Genomic DNA, 14973 nt, shown 5'->3' on the forward strand with positions numbered 1-14973 from the left:
GATCAAAATGGTTGCCTTAAGACCTCAGAGCTTTATGCTGGCTTTCTTTCACACAAAACAAAGGGGTTCAAAATCCATTAAGATACTTGAGTCATCTAACATAGGTCACATGCTTATCTCCCAGCAGTCATGTAGCCATGGGAGAGGAGTAGGATGGATCATGGCAGCTGGATATCCATTCCAAGAGCCAGAAATGGAGTAAGAACTCCCTACCTCAATCCCTGAACCACCAGATTCCCAAGAAGAAAACTTGAGCTTTGATCAGGGAAATGAGTACTGGGAAGGGAACCAATAAATGTTGATTTTCCAGGGGTGGTTATCTCTATAACTTCGTCATTCCCCTTTTTATCCACATTTTTATGCTTAATGCCTTAGTTTCCTTTCTGTTGCTTTGAAAAAATACCTTGACTAAAAACAACAGAGGAAGCTGGAGATTGTTCAACAGTTAAGAGCACTGGCTACTCTTCCAGAAGATATGCATTTGGTTCCCAGTACAAACACTAGGGCACCCATAACCACCCATAACTCCAGTTCCAGGGGATCTAACACTCTTATGGCTTTCACAAGTACTGCATGTACATGTTGCATAGATACATATGTAGGCAAAACATCAATACTTGTAAAATAAGGAGAATTTTTAAAAGCAATTTATGGGAAGAGAGGTTTTATTTCTGCTTGCAAGTTGTAGTCCATCATTGGGAGTCACGATAGGAGCTAGAAGCAAAAACCATGGTGGAAGGCTGCTTAGTGACTCACTCACAGGCCCATGCTCTTTATGCCAGTAATGAGGACATGTCCAGGGAATGGTGCTGCCCACAGTGGGCAGTCCCTTGTGTATCGTTCTGCTCTCCATCTGAGGTAGTAGGTGCCAACCACTCTTTCTCCAGCCAAGTCTTTGTTCTGGTAGTGTGAGCCATTTGCCAACTAGAATATGATTCTAGTATATGTGTCATAAAAGATAGCTCCATAGCATTCACTGCTTCATAACTCAACAAAAACAAGAGGAAGAGTTGAAAGGGAATTGGCCCAGCAGCTATTCTATAGTCCTGTATGTTTCTGGAGATGCTTAAGATAACTTTTCAGCAATATTTTTCTAATAGGCATTTGATGGACATTTTGTTGAGTGATAAACATGATTCATCAGAGGGATAACTGTTGCTGGAGTTTCTTTCCTACCTGGTCCCACAACTGCTTCAACCCCGAATAAACACACAAACACTATATTAATTATAAAACTGTTGGCCGATGGCTAGGGCTTCTTACTGGCTAGCTCTCTCTTAATTATTAACCCATAACTACTAATTTATGTATTTTTACGTGGCTTTATCTTACCAGAGGACACAGATAACTATCAATGGTGAGAAGGTAAGAAAGCTGATGGGTGGATTACCACTATTACTGTGAGCCTGACAGGTTGGTTATGACCAGTGTTTGAAATGAGTCTTGATACATTGCTTCATCATAACAGATACTGTAGAATGAATAAATAGGGTTGTTTGGGACAAAGTACCCGTGATGGTTGAAATAGTCTGAATGCTGCATACTGGAATGTTGTTTGAGATATTTCAGTGGTTTGGTGGATAGTGAGAGGTGTCAGAATGTCTCATAGCTTTTAATCTATGAACTATTTGTTCTGTCTGGGAAAAGTTACATAATTCTCTGAGTATTGGATTTCTACACTGGTAAAATAGGAGGAAAAATGCTTACCCTACTTATTTTTCAAAGTTATTAAAAATATGTGCCTTGGGTTCTTTTAAGCAGTAGCTTAATGTTTTTTAAGGCAGAATGAAAAATACTCATATGGGGAAAAATGCTACTGCCTCCAGAGAAATTTAGTCAATAGTTTATTCTGCATAATGCAGCCTTGTACAGTGTACATTTTGTATATCAACTGAAAAATTTCAACCCAACAAGAAGTAAAGATTCTCCAAAAACCCAAAGCAGTAGTAATGGAGGTAGTAACACTTGTCATTCTATGTGTTGATAACTCCTAGCTATGATCTTTAATCCAAAAGCTAAAGAGAAGTCCACACTATGACTTTGTTTTCTAAAGTGGGACCAAATGTAAGTCAAACAATAAATGAGACATTGCGAGTGTCTTAGCTAGGGTTTTTATTGCTGTGAAGAGTCACCATGATCATACATGGCAACTCTTTAAAAGAGAAAACATTTAATCGAGGTGGTGGCTTACTTACAGTGTCAGAGGTTCAATGCATTATGATCATGAAAGGAAGCATGGTGGCATGCATGCAGACATGGTGCTGGAGCTGAGAGTGCTACATCTTGTAGGCTACAGGAAGTCGACTGACTGTCACACTGATGGAAGCTTGAGCAAAGTATGTCCCCATAGTGTAATCAGACTCCCATAGGACCACCAGCTCCTGAATAATGACACAGAGAATTCTTATTAAGCATGGAAATTTGGCCTTAGCTTACACTTGTTCCCAACAAGCTCTTAAAGTGTAAATTAATCCATTTATATTAGTCTATGTTTTGCCACATGGCTTATTACCTCTCCTCAGTACCATATGTCCAACTTCCTCCATATCTTGCTGGTCAATCTCCATATCTCTGATTCTTTTCCAGAGTTCTTATCTCTTCCAAAAAGTTCCATCTATCTATCCCTGCCTATCCACTATTGGTGATCCAATTCTTTATTTATTTTATTTAATTTTTAATTTTTAAAAAATTTTTTTGGTTTTTTGAGACAGGGTTTCTCTGTGGCTTTGGAGACTGTCCTGGAATTAGCTCTTGTAGACCAGGCTGGTGTCAAACTCAGAGATCCACCTGCCTCTGTCTCCTGAGTGCTGGGATTAAAGGCGTGTACCATCACCATCCAGCTGATCCAACTCTTTATTAAACCAATCAAAAGGTGCCTTAGTCAGGCAAGGAAGGACAGAGTCACATCTTCATACAGTGTGGTCAAATATTCCACAACGTTTTCCTTTTTTGTCTAAATAAAAAGGAAAGGTTTCAACCTAACACAGTAATACTATATACAATGAGAACAATTGTCAGGTAAAAAATCACATTCACAATGTCTAGTCTATTTGTATTTGGCAAATTTGGAGAAAGTACTCTATTATCTACTCTATCTTGGTGAGTCCAAAGTTTTATACCTAATCACTTTCTATCATAATTTCTATTACCAACTTAAAAAATCTTTTTAGACCTTAAAACATTTTCTTAGATAAACAACTTTATGTCTCTCAACCTTTATAAACATTGCATCTCTCTTGTGAGTTTTTTTTTTCTGAATTTGGCAACAAGGAAAACTGTAAAATTATAAGTACTAGTCTTCAACCCCATCAGCTAAAATATTAACTGAGAAAACAGGATGTGCAGAGCAAGCAACTTCCAAAACCATAGAAATGAAAGAAACAGATGATGGCCTGGATAGTCACCCAAGGTTCCTCTGCAATGTCGGGACATCCATCTTTAGCCTATAGACCTAGAATATCTGACAGACTTTTCTGTGAAGCAAAAATTTTGAAGGACTGTCCTACCTTGTCATGGCAAAGTTTGGCAGTTAACTTTATTTGTGTCCTGTTTGTCCAATTTGAACAGTATAGTTTCAGCAGCCAAGACGGGGCAATTTCTTGTCCAGTGGCTAGCTTTGTTACATTGAAAGCAAACTTCATATGGAAGTTCTTCAATGCCCATTATCTTCTCTGGGGTAGATTGATGCTGCCATGAGCAGATGTAACCCACTGTTATGGAAAGTTTTATGTTATTAAAACATGTTAAATGACATTTTCTGTAAATCTCTTAAGTTTTTGAAGACCACCTATCTATCTAAAATAGGTTTAACTTTGAAAACATACCTAATATGACCACAAGTTTGATTATAAATGACTCACTAATCTTCATTTCTTAATTATCCTAAACAGTTTGCAATACTAGCTTTCATGGACCAGAACTTATTACATTTTTAAATTAGCTGCATAGGTACAATACCTTAAACAAGAGTGGAAACATATATACAGTATGTTGTAACAAAAATAACCACAAATTTATATCAATATACAAAAACCCATACCAATGTAAAATATTTGAGACTAGTGGTTACTTTTTAATTTAAAAATAGAGTCAATAATCCACCCTTTCATCCTATCATAATTCCTATACCCCTTTTTTTCCTTTCAAAAAGAGATCCCTGAATCTGATCTCCTTTGTTTAGTTTTCTTCCTGACCATGACTAATAGCAACTTACGACCAACCCCCCCTAAAGAATGACAAACATGCATAACACACCAAATGACCAACACCCACCCATCTCACCTCTTCAGAATGTGGGCATCATGGTCTTAAAATTACTTCCTGTTGTCTAGGGGTGATGGAATGTTTAGGTAACAGAGTGCCCACTCTCTGTGTGGTGAGAAAGCACAGGGATTAACCAAAGTCCTGGCTGGCGTAGTCTGTGAGACTGGACCATCTAAGTTACCTATTTTGAAGTTGTTCTGGATTTTTGAGGAAACAGCAATGGAGGCATCTGAGAGTCCAGATCACCTGGGCTACTTGTCCGCTTTACATTGATGTCTAGTCCTTTTGTTGTGAAAACACACTAACTCTTAAAGGTAATGTATATTTGCATTAAAACATGAATGGAATGTGTGCACAAGCAGTTAAAGATGATTTTCTTCTCTATATTTGAGCAGGTAAAAGACATCTATCAACTTGATTAAGTCTGTTTGGGTTGCATAATCAAACTGTAAATCTCCATACATGCTATATGAAAGGATGGCATGTAATAAGAAATCATGAGGACTCTACAACCAACAAGATTTATCATACCTCATGCAGTGTCAGACCTGTTCCTATCTCATATCAGGTGATCCACCTGACCATGTGACAGAGAAAGGGGAGCAAAACAAAATAGAGACAGGATATTCCCAATGAGGACCATTGCTACTCATCTCATACTCTTTTGGTTTTGGATTAACTCCCTCAAACTTTTGTTAAAGTATAAATCTTATTTCAAGATTTGTAAACTTTCAGTACCTCAAGATTAGTAAGCATATTGTGTATGATTAAAAACCCGTAAAATCTGTAACAAAAGAGTTAGATTAGAACTTGTAAGATTAGGATTGATAGTTTATATATATATATATATATATATATATACATATATATATGTGTGTGTGTGTATGTATGTATGTATGCATATAATGTAATCTTCAAGGAAATATATGGCTTGCCACCATTTTAGCTGCTGTATCCTCGTCGGGATAGAGGCAGCTATGTGACTGACAGCCATCTTTGCTGGGGTTTGACAGAATCTCTTTTTCCATGTGACTTCACTCTCATCTTGACTAAAAGTGACCACATGGCATAAGCTGACCAAGGGAAAAAACATAGTTTCTTCTAGCCATGAAGCACAAAGCAGATAATTTGCCCACTCTTTTCAGTTACACTAACAAGCCTCCCCCTATCAGCCTCACCCCTTTAGTCTTCGCAGTCCTTTCTTTTTTCCTCTGGCCCCTTCAGTTTCCCTTTCTCCCTTCTCAGCCATAGGCCACCCAAATCAACCCTCCTAGGTGCCCACTTTCAGCCCACTGGCTGCCCTTCATCTTCCCGATACTGACTCTTGTTCTGCCATGGGACCCTCCTTCACCTCCCCTACCCAGCCTAAGCTGACCACAGTTCTTCCAGGGTGCATGACTTGGTCAGTGTACATGTGCTCTTCCCATTAAGCAAACTCTCAAGTAGAGAAAAGATTGTGGTCCTACACTGCTAATTCTTCCACCTTATTAAAGAATTCCAGTGCATTATCTAATCTTACAACCTCACCTTCTATGATGTGTTAGAGTCTAGTTGACAACAAGAACTCCATTTTCTTCCAGTTTGTTCTTCTCTGAGCTGTTACCCACAATTTCCTGAGGTGGGACTGCAACCCCCAACTTCCTTACACAGGTGTCTAGAATGCAGGAAGACATTCAGTCCTCTTCTGAGTGGTCAGCCCAGAGCTGAGTCTGTGCCACGAAACTACACAACTTCCTGATAGGCTGTGGAAAGTCCCCAAACACTTTTCCCCATATTACATTATGATTGGGTGGGGCTGAGGAACTGTTTTTTTGTTGTTGTTATTTTTTTTCTTTCCCCTTTAAAGCTGGCTGCTGTCCCCACGTTGGGGATGCAGTCTGGAGTCTGAAACCTGCTGCTTCCCTGACATATCAGTTTTTCTATATACATCTTTGTATATACATCTTTGGCTTGCTTGAACGTGATCTTTTGTGGTGAATTATTCCAGGATTCTTAGACCTTAGCAGATGTTTATATGATTTTTACCATCAACCTTATCCTGGAAGAGTGCATGTTGTCATCAATAGGGACATTGGGCAGCTCACTGTCCTCATGTCCTTCTCATTGTGAAGACATCATGCCCAAGTCACCCTCCCCCTCCCAAAACCGTAGGGCTGGCCATGGATGACTGAGGAAACCCAGGCTTTCCTGGCCTGAACACTGCCATCACTGACAGGGAACCCCATTTAGTCATCACAGTATCAGGGTTATCCATCTTCTTCCTGCTGGACACCAGGGCCACTTTTTTTTTGTCCTGACAGAGTTTTGTGGACCCACTTTTCATTCTTGTCCCTTTGTTGTAGGGGCCTTACCAGCCTCACCAAACCCTACCACTTAGCTATATTTTTAGGTGTATTCCCTTTTCAGACAGGGTCTCACTATGTAGCCCTGGCTGGAATTCACTATGTAGATCAGGTTGGCCTTGAAACTCACAAATATCCACCTTCCTTTGGATCCCAAGACCTGGGACTAAAGGTATGTGCCACCATTCATGATTCTTGCAATGTTTTCCTAAGCTACTTTGAGTTGGTTCTGTGGTTTGTATATGGTTTGGGTGTGTCCCATGGCTGATCACATCCTGGAAGCTTGGTTACCAGTTTGACATTATTGATCTAGTAGGCCTTTAAAGAGGTGGAGCTAATGTTGGAAGTAATTAAGACAGCTTGAGCACCTCTATCTAAAGAGGTTAGTGTTGGTGTTCAGAGTTTATATTGCTCTCCTGGAAATAAGACCACCTCATGTACTCTACCTCACCTGTAAGCACTCAACCCTTTGGTTTTCTTTTCCTCAGTCATGTTGTGACCCAAGCAAAGGAGCTCTCAGAGGCTGAGTGGACAAGGCCACTTGACCTTGAACTCTCCTATTATTTTTTAGACAGGTTCTCTTGTATCTCGGATGACCTTGAATTTGCTATGTAGGTAAGGCTGACTTTGAACTCTTGATCCCCTGGCCTCCACTTCCCAAGTACTGAGATCACAGACCTGAGCTACCTGCCTCTAATCTTGGATTTTTCAGCTTCCACATTTGTGATCAACATACTTTTTTTTTTTTACTTTATAAAGTATTTGACTTCAGGTATTCTATTATAACAATGGAAATAAACTAGCATTGTTGGTTTGTTTAATATGCTACATTCCTAAGGCAATAGATAGGGAAACCAAGATTCATTGGCATTCAAAGAAATCTGGAGTGCATTTCCTGTGCGGTCTCTGACAATTTTTTGAGTTTTCCAGTAGAATCCTATAATTGTTACATAATGTAAAGTCTAGGTTATCCTTTCAAACAGAGGAGTATACGGAATCAATAATTATTTTCAGAGTTTATAGTTACTTAATTAATGAGTTGCTGTTGGAATAAGCCCTTTCAGCTAGGCAAAGCCACATATGTTTGTGGTCACAACATTCAGGAGGCTTGAGATCAAGAATTCAAGACCAGCCTAGTCAAACAGAGGTTCTGCCTTAAATCACATAAAATAAAACTTAAAAGCCACTTATAAAGAAAGTACCCTTCCTTTTAAATTTGGTAATTTTCCCCCAAAATTTAATGTAGACTTTTTCTTTTTGAGGCAAGGACTCACTCTGTAACCGAGACTTGACTTGGGTGAAGCTCATGGCAATTCTCCTACCTGAGCCTTCTGAGATCTGGGATTACAGGGGTGAGTCACCATAGCCCTCGGATGAACTTTTTGCAGTATGATAAGTTACATTTTTTTCCTTACCGACCCAAGAGAAAAGATACTGATAATTAAGTTCAGAGGTTTTTTTTTCAAGGAAAAATTACATGTAGTCAAGACAAATATAGTGATGGGGAAATTGTATTGTAAAATGTAAAAATTAGACATTTCATAAGCCGCAGGCAGGCACTTCTCACAGTTTCCCCAGCACACACTTCCAAGCTAGTCTGTTTGCCTTGGCACTATCACACCATATGGAGATTTTTGTCTCCACCGTTTGGCAGATTTGGGGTAATGTAGAACCCACACTTAAGGCCTGGCACAGAATCTCTCGCACACTTGTTAATTTTCCCATGTGCCTGAGTCTGAAGCCTCCTCCTGTGTAATGTTTGGAGGAAGGTGATGATGTGAACTGAGAGATGCTGAGACCAGTTTGGAGCCAGAATGCCAGGCACAGCAGCACAACAGAGGTCCAGCTGCTTTCTAGGGGAGTTTGTCTCACTTCTCTTGATTTGTGGCCACATCCAGAAATCTGGAAACCTTACAGTTCCTAAGCATCCAATTCCAGCAACTGCAAGTCAGTTTGGTCACAATGTAGTCGAAAAGGTTGTTGTAATAATATGGAGAAATGGAGCTGGGGATGCAGCTGTTTGCTCAATTGGCAGAGTGTTTGCTTAGTATGCAGGAAGCTTGACGTTTGATTTATCAGTTCTGCCTGTCCTGTGCATGATGCGTCATGTGTAATTCCAGGAGTTGGGAGGTAGGGACAGGATGATCAAGCCCTCAAGCTCTGGACTATGTGAAACCATGCCTCAAGAAGGGGGGTGGGAGAACACAATATGGTCCACAAAGGTTCTAATGCCACTGTGCTGGTATTTGTATTAAATGAGCAAAAGTTAAAAGAGCAAGCAGTAGTGACCCAAGGAACATGATGATGATGTTTGACAGTGTTTTGTTTTAGACAAAGTCTCATGGTGTAGCCCCAGATGGTCTGGAATTCACTATGTATACCAGAATGCCCTCTAACTCACAGAGATATGCTTGTCATTGCCTCCTGAGTGTTAGGATTAAAGGTGTGTGTGTGTGTGTGTGTGTGTGTGTGTGTGTGTGTGTGTGAGAGAGAGAGAGAGAGAGAGAGAGAGAGAGAGAGAGAGAGGAGAGTTAGCATATGTGCACTCACATGCCTTTAATCTCAGTACTCCAGAGTCAAAGACAAGCAGATCTCCGTAAGTTCGAGGCCAGACAGGTCTAGAGAGCTAATTCCAGGTGAGTCCAGGCTACACAAAGAAACCCTGCTTCAAACAAACAAACAAAAAACAAAACAAAAGAAGAAAGAAGGTGTGCGCCACCACACCTGGCTTATTTGATTTTTTTTTAAATGTTGAAAATTGCCCAACTGTGAAGGCTTTGGACAAGATGGTCCATAGCTGAGATGGGGGCACCTCCCACATTCCCAGCTACTTCCAGTTTGCTACTTTCTTACCGTTGGATAATAAAATTTTGTTTTGTCTTCGGAATCCAAGATGGCTATAGAAACTGTAGCTATTTTACTCACATTCCAAAATAGGATGCAAGGATGGAAGGAGGCAAGGGACAAAATTAACCATGAGGATGACTTGAAAGAGCCCAAGAAGCTGTCATTTGCTTCCACACCAAGTTGAGGAGAATGGGTAAACAAATGGATATTCATGTATGGAAAACTATACTAACACAGAAACTGAAACTGAAGAATGTCTACAAGTTGGATGTCAACTTTCCAGGCTGGACTACCAAATAGAGAATGTTTTAAAAAGGAGAGGGATAATCAGGAGGGTAAGGGTGAGGAGCCCCATGCTTAATTAAGTGGTTCTATTAACTGTGGAATGTTGTGGGATATTTGTACAACTGTGTGAAGATATATTGCTGTGATTGTTTTAATAAAGAGATGAATGGCTAATAGCTAAGCAAGAGGTATAGGCAGGACTCCTGGGCAGAGAAAGGACACAGGAGATAATTAAGGCATGTGGGAGATGCCAGAAGTGTAAAATGAATAAATAAATGACCCAAAGACTGACACTGGGGTTCAAGCTACAAGCTGAATATCAGAAAAGCAAAGCTTCTGGCCACTAGCTTTTGCCTCTAGCTCAGGCTGAAGGGGCTGACCCACACAAAAGCTCTTCCCCAAGCTTCAGACTGTAGCCTTCTCCTCAGTGTGACTGGAGAACGAATGCCTCTCCAAGTCCTTGCTTCTGTCTTATATACTTCCCTAATGTTGGGATTAAAGGTGTGAGCTATACTTCTCTTGTAGACTGATTCACTTTTGTGTAGATCTGGGTGACCTTGAATTCAGAGAGATCTATCTCTTAATACAGAGTCCTAGGATTAAAGGTATGTACCACCATTTCCTAGCTTCTGGCTGCAGGGATTAAAGGGGTGTGTCTGGCGTCTGTAGTTTGTGGCTGACTTTGTTTCTGAATCCTCAGGCAAGCTTTAATAAATAATAAATAATATATCACTACACAGGAGAAACAAGAAATTCAAGATGGAAGAGAGGTTATGCCATGTGGCAAGAATGCAAATGGGTTAATTTGTTACAAGACCTAGTTAAGATAAGCCTAAGCTGAAGGCTGAGCTTTCACAATTAGTAAGAAGTGTCTGTGTCAATATTTGGGAGTTGGCAATGCAGAGAAAGACTTGCTACAAATGACCACAAACATATAGGAAGACTCAGGGCAGGTGATGTATATGTTGATCCCTTTACTATGGGAGCATCTCTGAGACTGGATGATAAATCTTGTTGGCTATAGAGTCCTCATGACTTTTTTTTTTTTTGCCAGCTTAGGCTGGCAGTGAACTCCTGCTTTTCTTTCTTTCTTTCTTTCTTTCTTTCTTTCTTTCTTTCTTTCTTTCTTTCTTTCTTTCTTTTTTTTCGAGACAAGGTTTCTCTGTATTGTTTTGGAGGCTGTCCTGGAACTCACTCTGTAGACAAGGCGGGCCTCAAACTCACAGAGATCTGCCTGCCTCTGCCTCCCAAGTGCTGGGATTAAAGGCGTGTACCACCAACGCCCAGCTCATGACTTATTATTATACACCATCCTTTCATATGGGATGGATAGAGATTTATATTAAAGTTTGGTTACACAGTCCAAAAGGATTTATAAAGTTGACATATGCCTCTTATCTGCTCAACATAAAACAAAAAATCATCTGTAACTGTCGTGTGCACACTGCACATTCCATACTTGTGTTAATATATATATATATATATGTATATATGTTACTGTTAAAAGTTTATATGTCTTCAGTACAAAAGAACCAGACACCAAGGAAGGCAAGTAGCCCAAGTGATCCAGCCTCTCAGAATGCCTCTGTTACAGTTTCCTCAAAATTCTAAAATTCTGCATTCAGAACAACTTCCAATCTGCTAGTTGTGATGGTTCAGTCTCACAGACCACCCAGCCAAGACTTCAGATTAGCTCTACACTTTCCCATGACACAGAGACTGAAAAACAAACAATACATTTAGCTCTCACAGGACTTGACCATTGTCCCAGTTTTCTCAGGGTCTGCTTGATGGGGAATGTTCTTCTGTGTATATGTTTATCTTATTGGTTGTTGAATAAAGCACTGTTGGTCAATAGAGAAGCAAGATAGGTGGGACTAGGAGTCAAAAAGGATTCTGGGAAATGTAGTAAATAGGAGTTGCCATGTGATCTTGGGAAGAGAGGGTGCTTCAGGATGGCGTCCTCAGAAAGATAAGTCTGTGTGTGTGTGTGTGTGTGTGTGTGTGTGTGTGTGTGTGTGTGTGTGTAGTCATGGGTTAATACTTAAGACAGAACTAGCCAATGAGAAGCCCTGGGCATTGGCTGACAGCATTGTAACTAATAGTATCTCTGTGTGTTATTTGGGGTTGACAAGGCTCTGGGACCACACTGGTGGGAAGAGTACATGTTACATCCCCTAAAGAAGCTATTTCCCCCAGACAACAGGAAGAAATCTAGAGAACACAATACTCACATTCCCAAGAGGTGGGGTGGATGTTTTTTGATCATTTGGTATCTTATGGATATTTGTTATCATTTAGGGGGGTTAGTTACAAGTTGTTATTGGTCATGGTCAAGAAAAAAACTGAACAAAGAAGATTAGATTCAGTGGTCTCTTTCTGAAGGGAAAAAGTCGGGGATATAATATAGAAATTATAGGATAAAAGGGCAGATTGTTGGGTCTATTTTTAAACCACAACTAGTCTCAAATATTTTACATTGGTATGGATTTTTGTATAGTGGCACAATTTTTTTGTTATAACATACTGTATGTATGTTTCCACTCTTGTTTAAGGTATTGTGCCTATCAGCTCATTTAAATAAATGTTGTAAAGTTTTAGTTATTGAAAGCTATTTAGAATAATAAAGACAGGTTAGTAGTTAGTCATCTATAACAAAGTTTTAGTCATGTTAGGTATGTTTTCAAGGTCAAACAGAGACATTTTAAATAGGTATATGGTCTTCAAAAACTTCATAGACCTACAGAATTAGACACCTAGAATGTTTTAGTAACACGAGGCTTTTCAAGACAGTGAGACATGTCTGCTCCTAGCAGCACCAATTTAATTAAAAAATTAATTTGATGGTAATCAAAGAACCTCCATATGGATTTTGCTTTTATTGTGACAAAGGTAGCCACCAGAAATGAAAGTGACCTTGCCTTGACTGCTGACAGTATGCTGTCCAAACTGGACAAGCAGAGCACAAAAGAAGGTAACTGCCAAACTTTGCCAAGAGAAGGTAGGAAAGTCCTTCAAAAATTCCTGCTTCCCAAAAATTCCATCAGACATTCTAGGTCTGTAGGCCAAAGATAGATCCCCCAACATTGTAGAAGAACCACAGGTGACTGTTCAGGCATTCAGTTGTCCCTGTAATTTCTATAATTTTGGAAGTTGCTTGCTTTGCACTCCCCGTTTATTCATGTAATATATCCTCCTGAAGTCTTTGATGGGGTTAAAGACTACATAGACTAGGTTAAAGACTAGATAGATTGTTGGGAAGTCTGTTTGGTATTTTCTTTATTAATGATTATGTGTGAGGGTCCAGCCCACTGAGTGTTGCCATTTGTGGGTAGGTGATCCTGGGTTGAATGAAAAAGCAAGCTGAACAAGCCATGGAGAGTAAGCTAGTACACAGTACTCCTCTGAACTCTGCTTCAGTTCCTGCCTTGTGTTCCTGCCCTGACTTCCCTCAGTGACGTACTGTGATATAGAAGTATAAGGTGAAATAAATCTTTTCTCCCCACAAGTTGAATTTGGCCCACATTTTATCTCAGCAACAGATACACAAACTAAGCAGTGCAAATGAGGACAATGTTGAACTCCTGATTCTCCTTCCACCTCCCAAGTGCTGAGATTGTAGGTTGGCATCATCTTGTCCAGTTAAAGGCAGTAGACACTGAAGCCAGGATTCATAGGATTTGTGAATCATATGTTTCATTCTACCAACTGAGCTACATTCCAAGCCCTTATGATACATTTTGTATCAACACAATTTCCATTTTTCATAAATACTTGAGTGCAACTGATTTGTTGAGTGGTAATTGCATGTATATTTTATAAGAAATTACCAAACCATTTTGTATCTACAGAAATATAATTGATTCTTGTGAATTCTTTGTGATTTCCTATGCAGATAACAATGCCATCTGTAAATGTGTGCTTTTCTTATTTCAGGGGCTAGAACTTTCAGTATTGCATTGAAGGAGTGGTTAGTGAAGCTATCTTTGGCTTGTTCATTTTAGAGAGGAAGTATTGTCTTTACTATTAAGTGTGATGGTAGATGCTGCTTTTTATGGATGGTCTTCAACACGCTGAGGTAAAGTCTACCTCTTCCTAACTTGTTGAGAGTTTTTGTCATGAGTGTATATTAGACAAAAATTCCCTCTAATAAGCTGATATAGTTACGTGACTTATTGTAGTTTTGTTGGTATGGTTTACACTGACCAACCTTTTGTTAAACCAATTTTTGCATGCCAAACCACCTTTGCAAACTTGGGATAAATCCTATGCAGTAATGGTGGTTAAATGGGAAAGTGGAGTCCCTTTGTGGCTATTAATTGGTCTCATCAATAAAAAAATTTAAGAATGAACTAAAGTTGAAGAATAAAAAAGATATATCAAGAGTTTAAGAGGAAAACTCCAATGCAGAAAAACTCCAAGAAAACTTCTTATCAGCTGCCCAGAGGAAGAGAGTGTAGGTGAGAAGGGGAAAAGCCATGTCACTGAAGCTGGCACAGAGGTCAGATATATGGGAGACAAGTAACCATGTGACCTGAAGGGAGGCTTTAGGAAGAGTAAGGATGTTTAGAATGTTGGAGGAAAGCCCAAAGGGCAAAAGAAAGCGTGCTTACAAATGGATGGAAGGAAAGGACAAGTTATGCTTTTCTGAATAATTCAGAAAAGAGGCTTACTTACAACCCAGACTGCAGCCTATAAACTACTGAACTAGTATTCTGGGAAGAAAAAGTACACTGTTTCACTTAAGAACTAATGCTCATCTCTTAGTATGGCTTAAGGTAGTCCACCTTCCTAGGAGTTATCCTTTAGCCACTGTAATTGAAGCAGCACAACTGGGTTGTTAGGTCTCCACCTAGGCCAAAGACCCCACTCCCTTGACCAGGAGTCTTTTCTACTCCAGCAGGGACCTGGTATTCTTTTCATGCGTTTTTAGATTTCACTTGCTAAGGCTTTGCTCACGAATTTTAAGCCTAGGTTTCAAAGACAGCTCTTCTTTCTTCAGAATCTAGGTACATTGCTATATACTAACAAGGCTATCATGTGATTTGATTTATTCTGTCTGTTTTTGGTATTGTCTTAGTTAAGGTTTCTATTGCTGTGAAAAGACACCATGACCATGATAGCTATTATAAAGAAAACAATTAATTGAGGGGGCTCTCTTACAGTTTCAGAGGTTTAGTCTATTATTATCATGATAGGGAGCATGGCAGCATGTGGGCAGTCGTGGTACAAAAGA

The sequence above is a fragment of the Mesocricetus auratus genome, unplaced genomic scaffold (assembly GCF_017639785.1).
Source record: "Mesocricetus auratus isolate SY011 unplaced genomic scaffold, BCM_Maur_2.0 Super-Scaffold_100004, whole genome shotgun sequence".
NCBI lineage: Eukaryota > Metazoa > Chordata > Mammalia > Rodentia > Cricetidae > Mesocricetus > Mesocricetus auratus.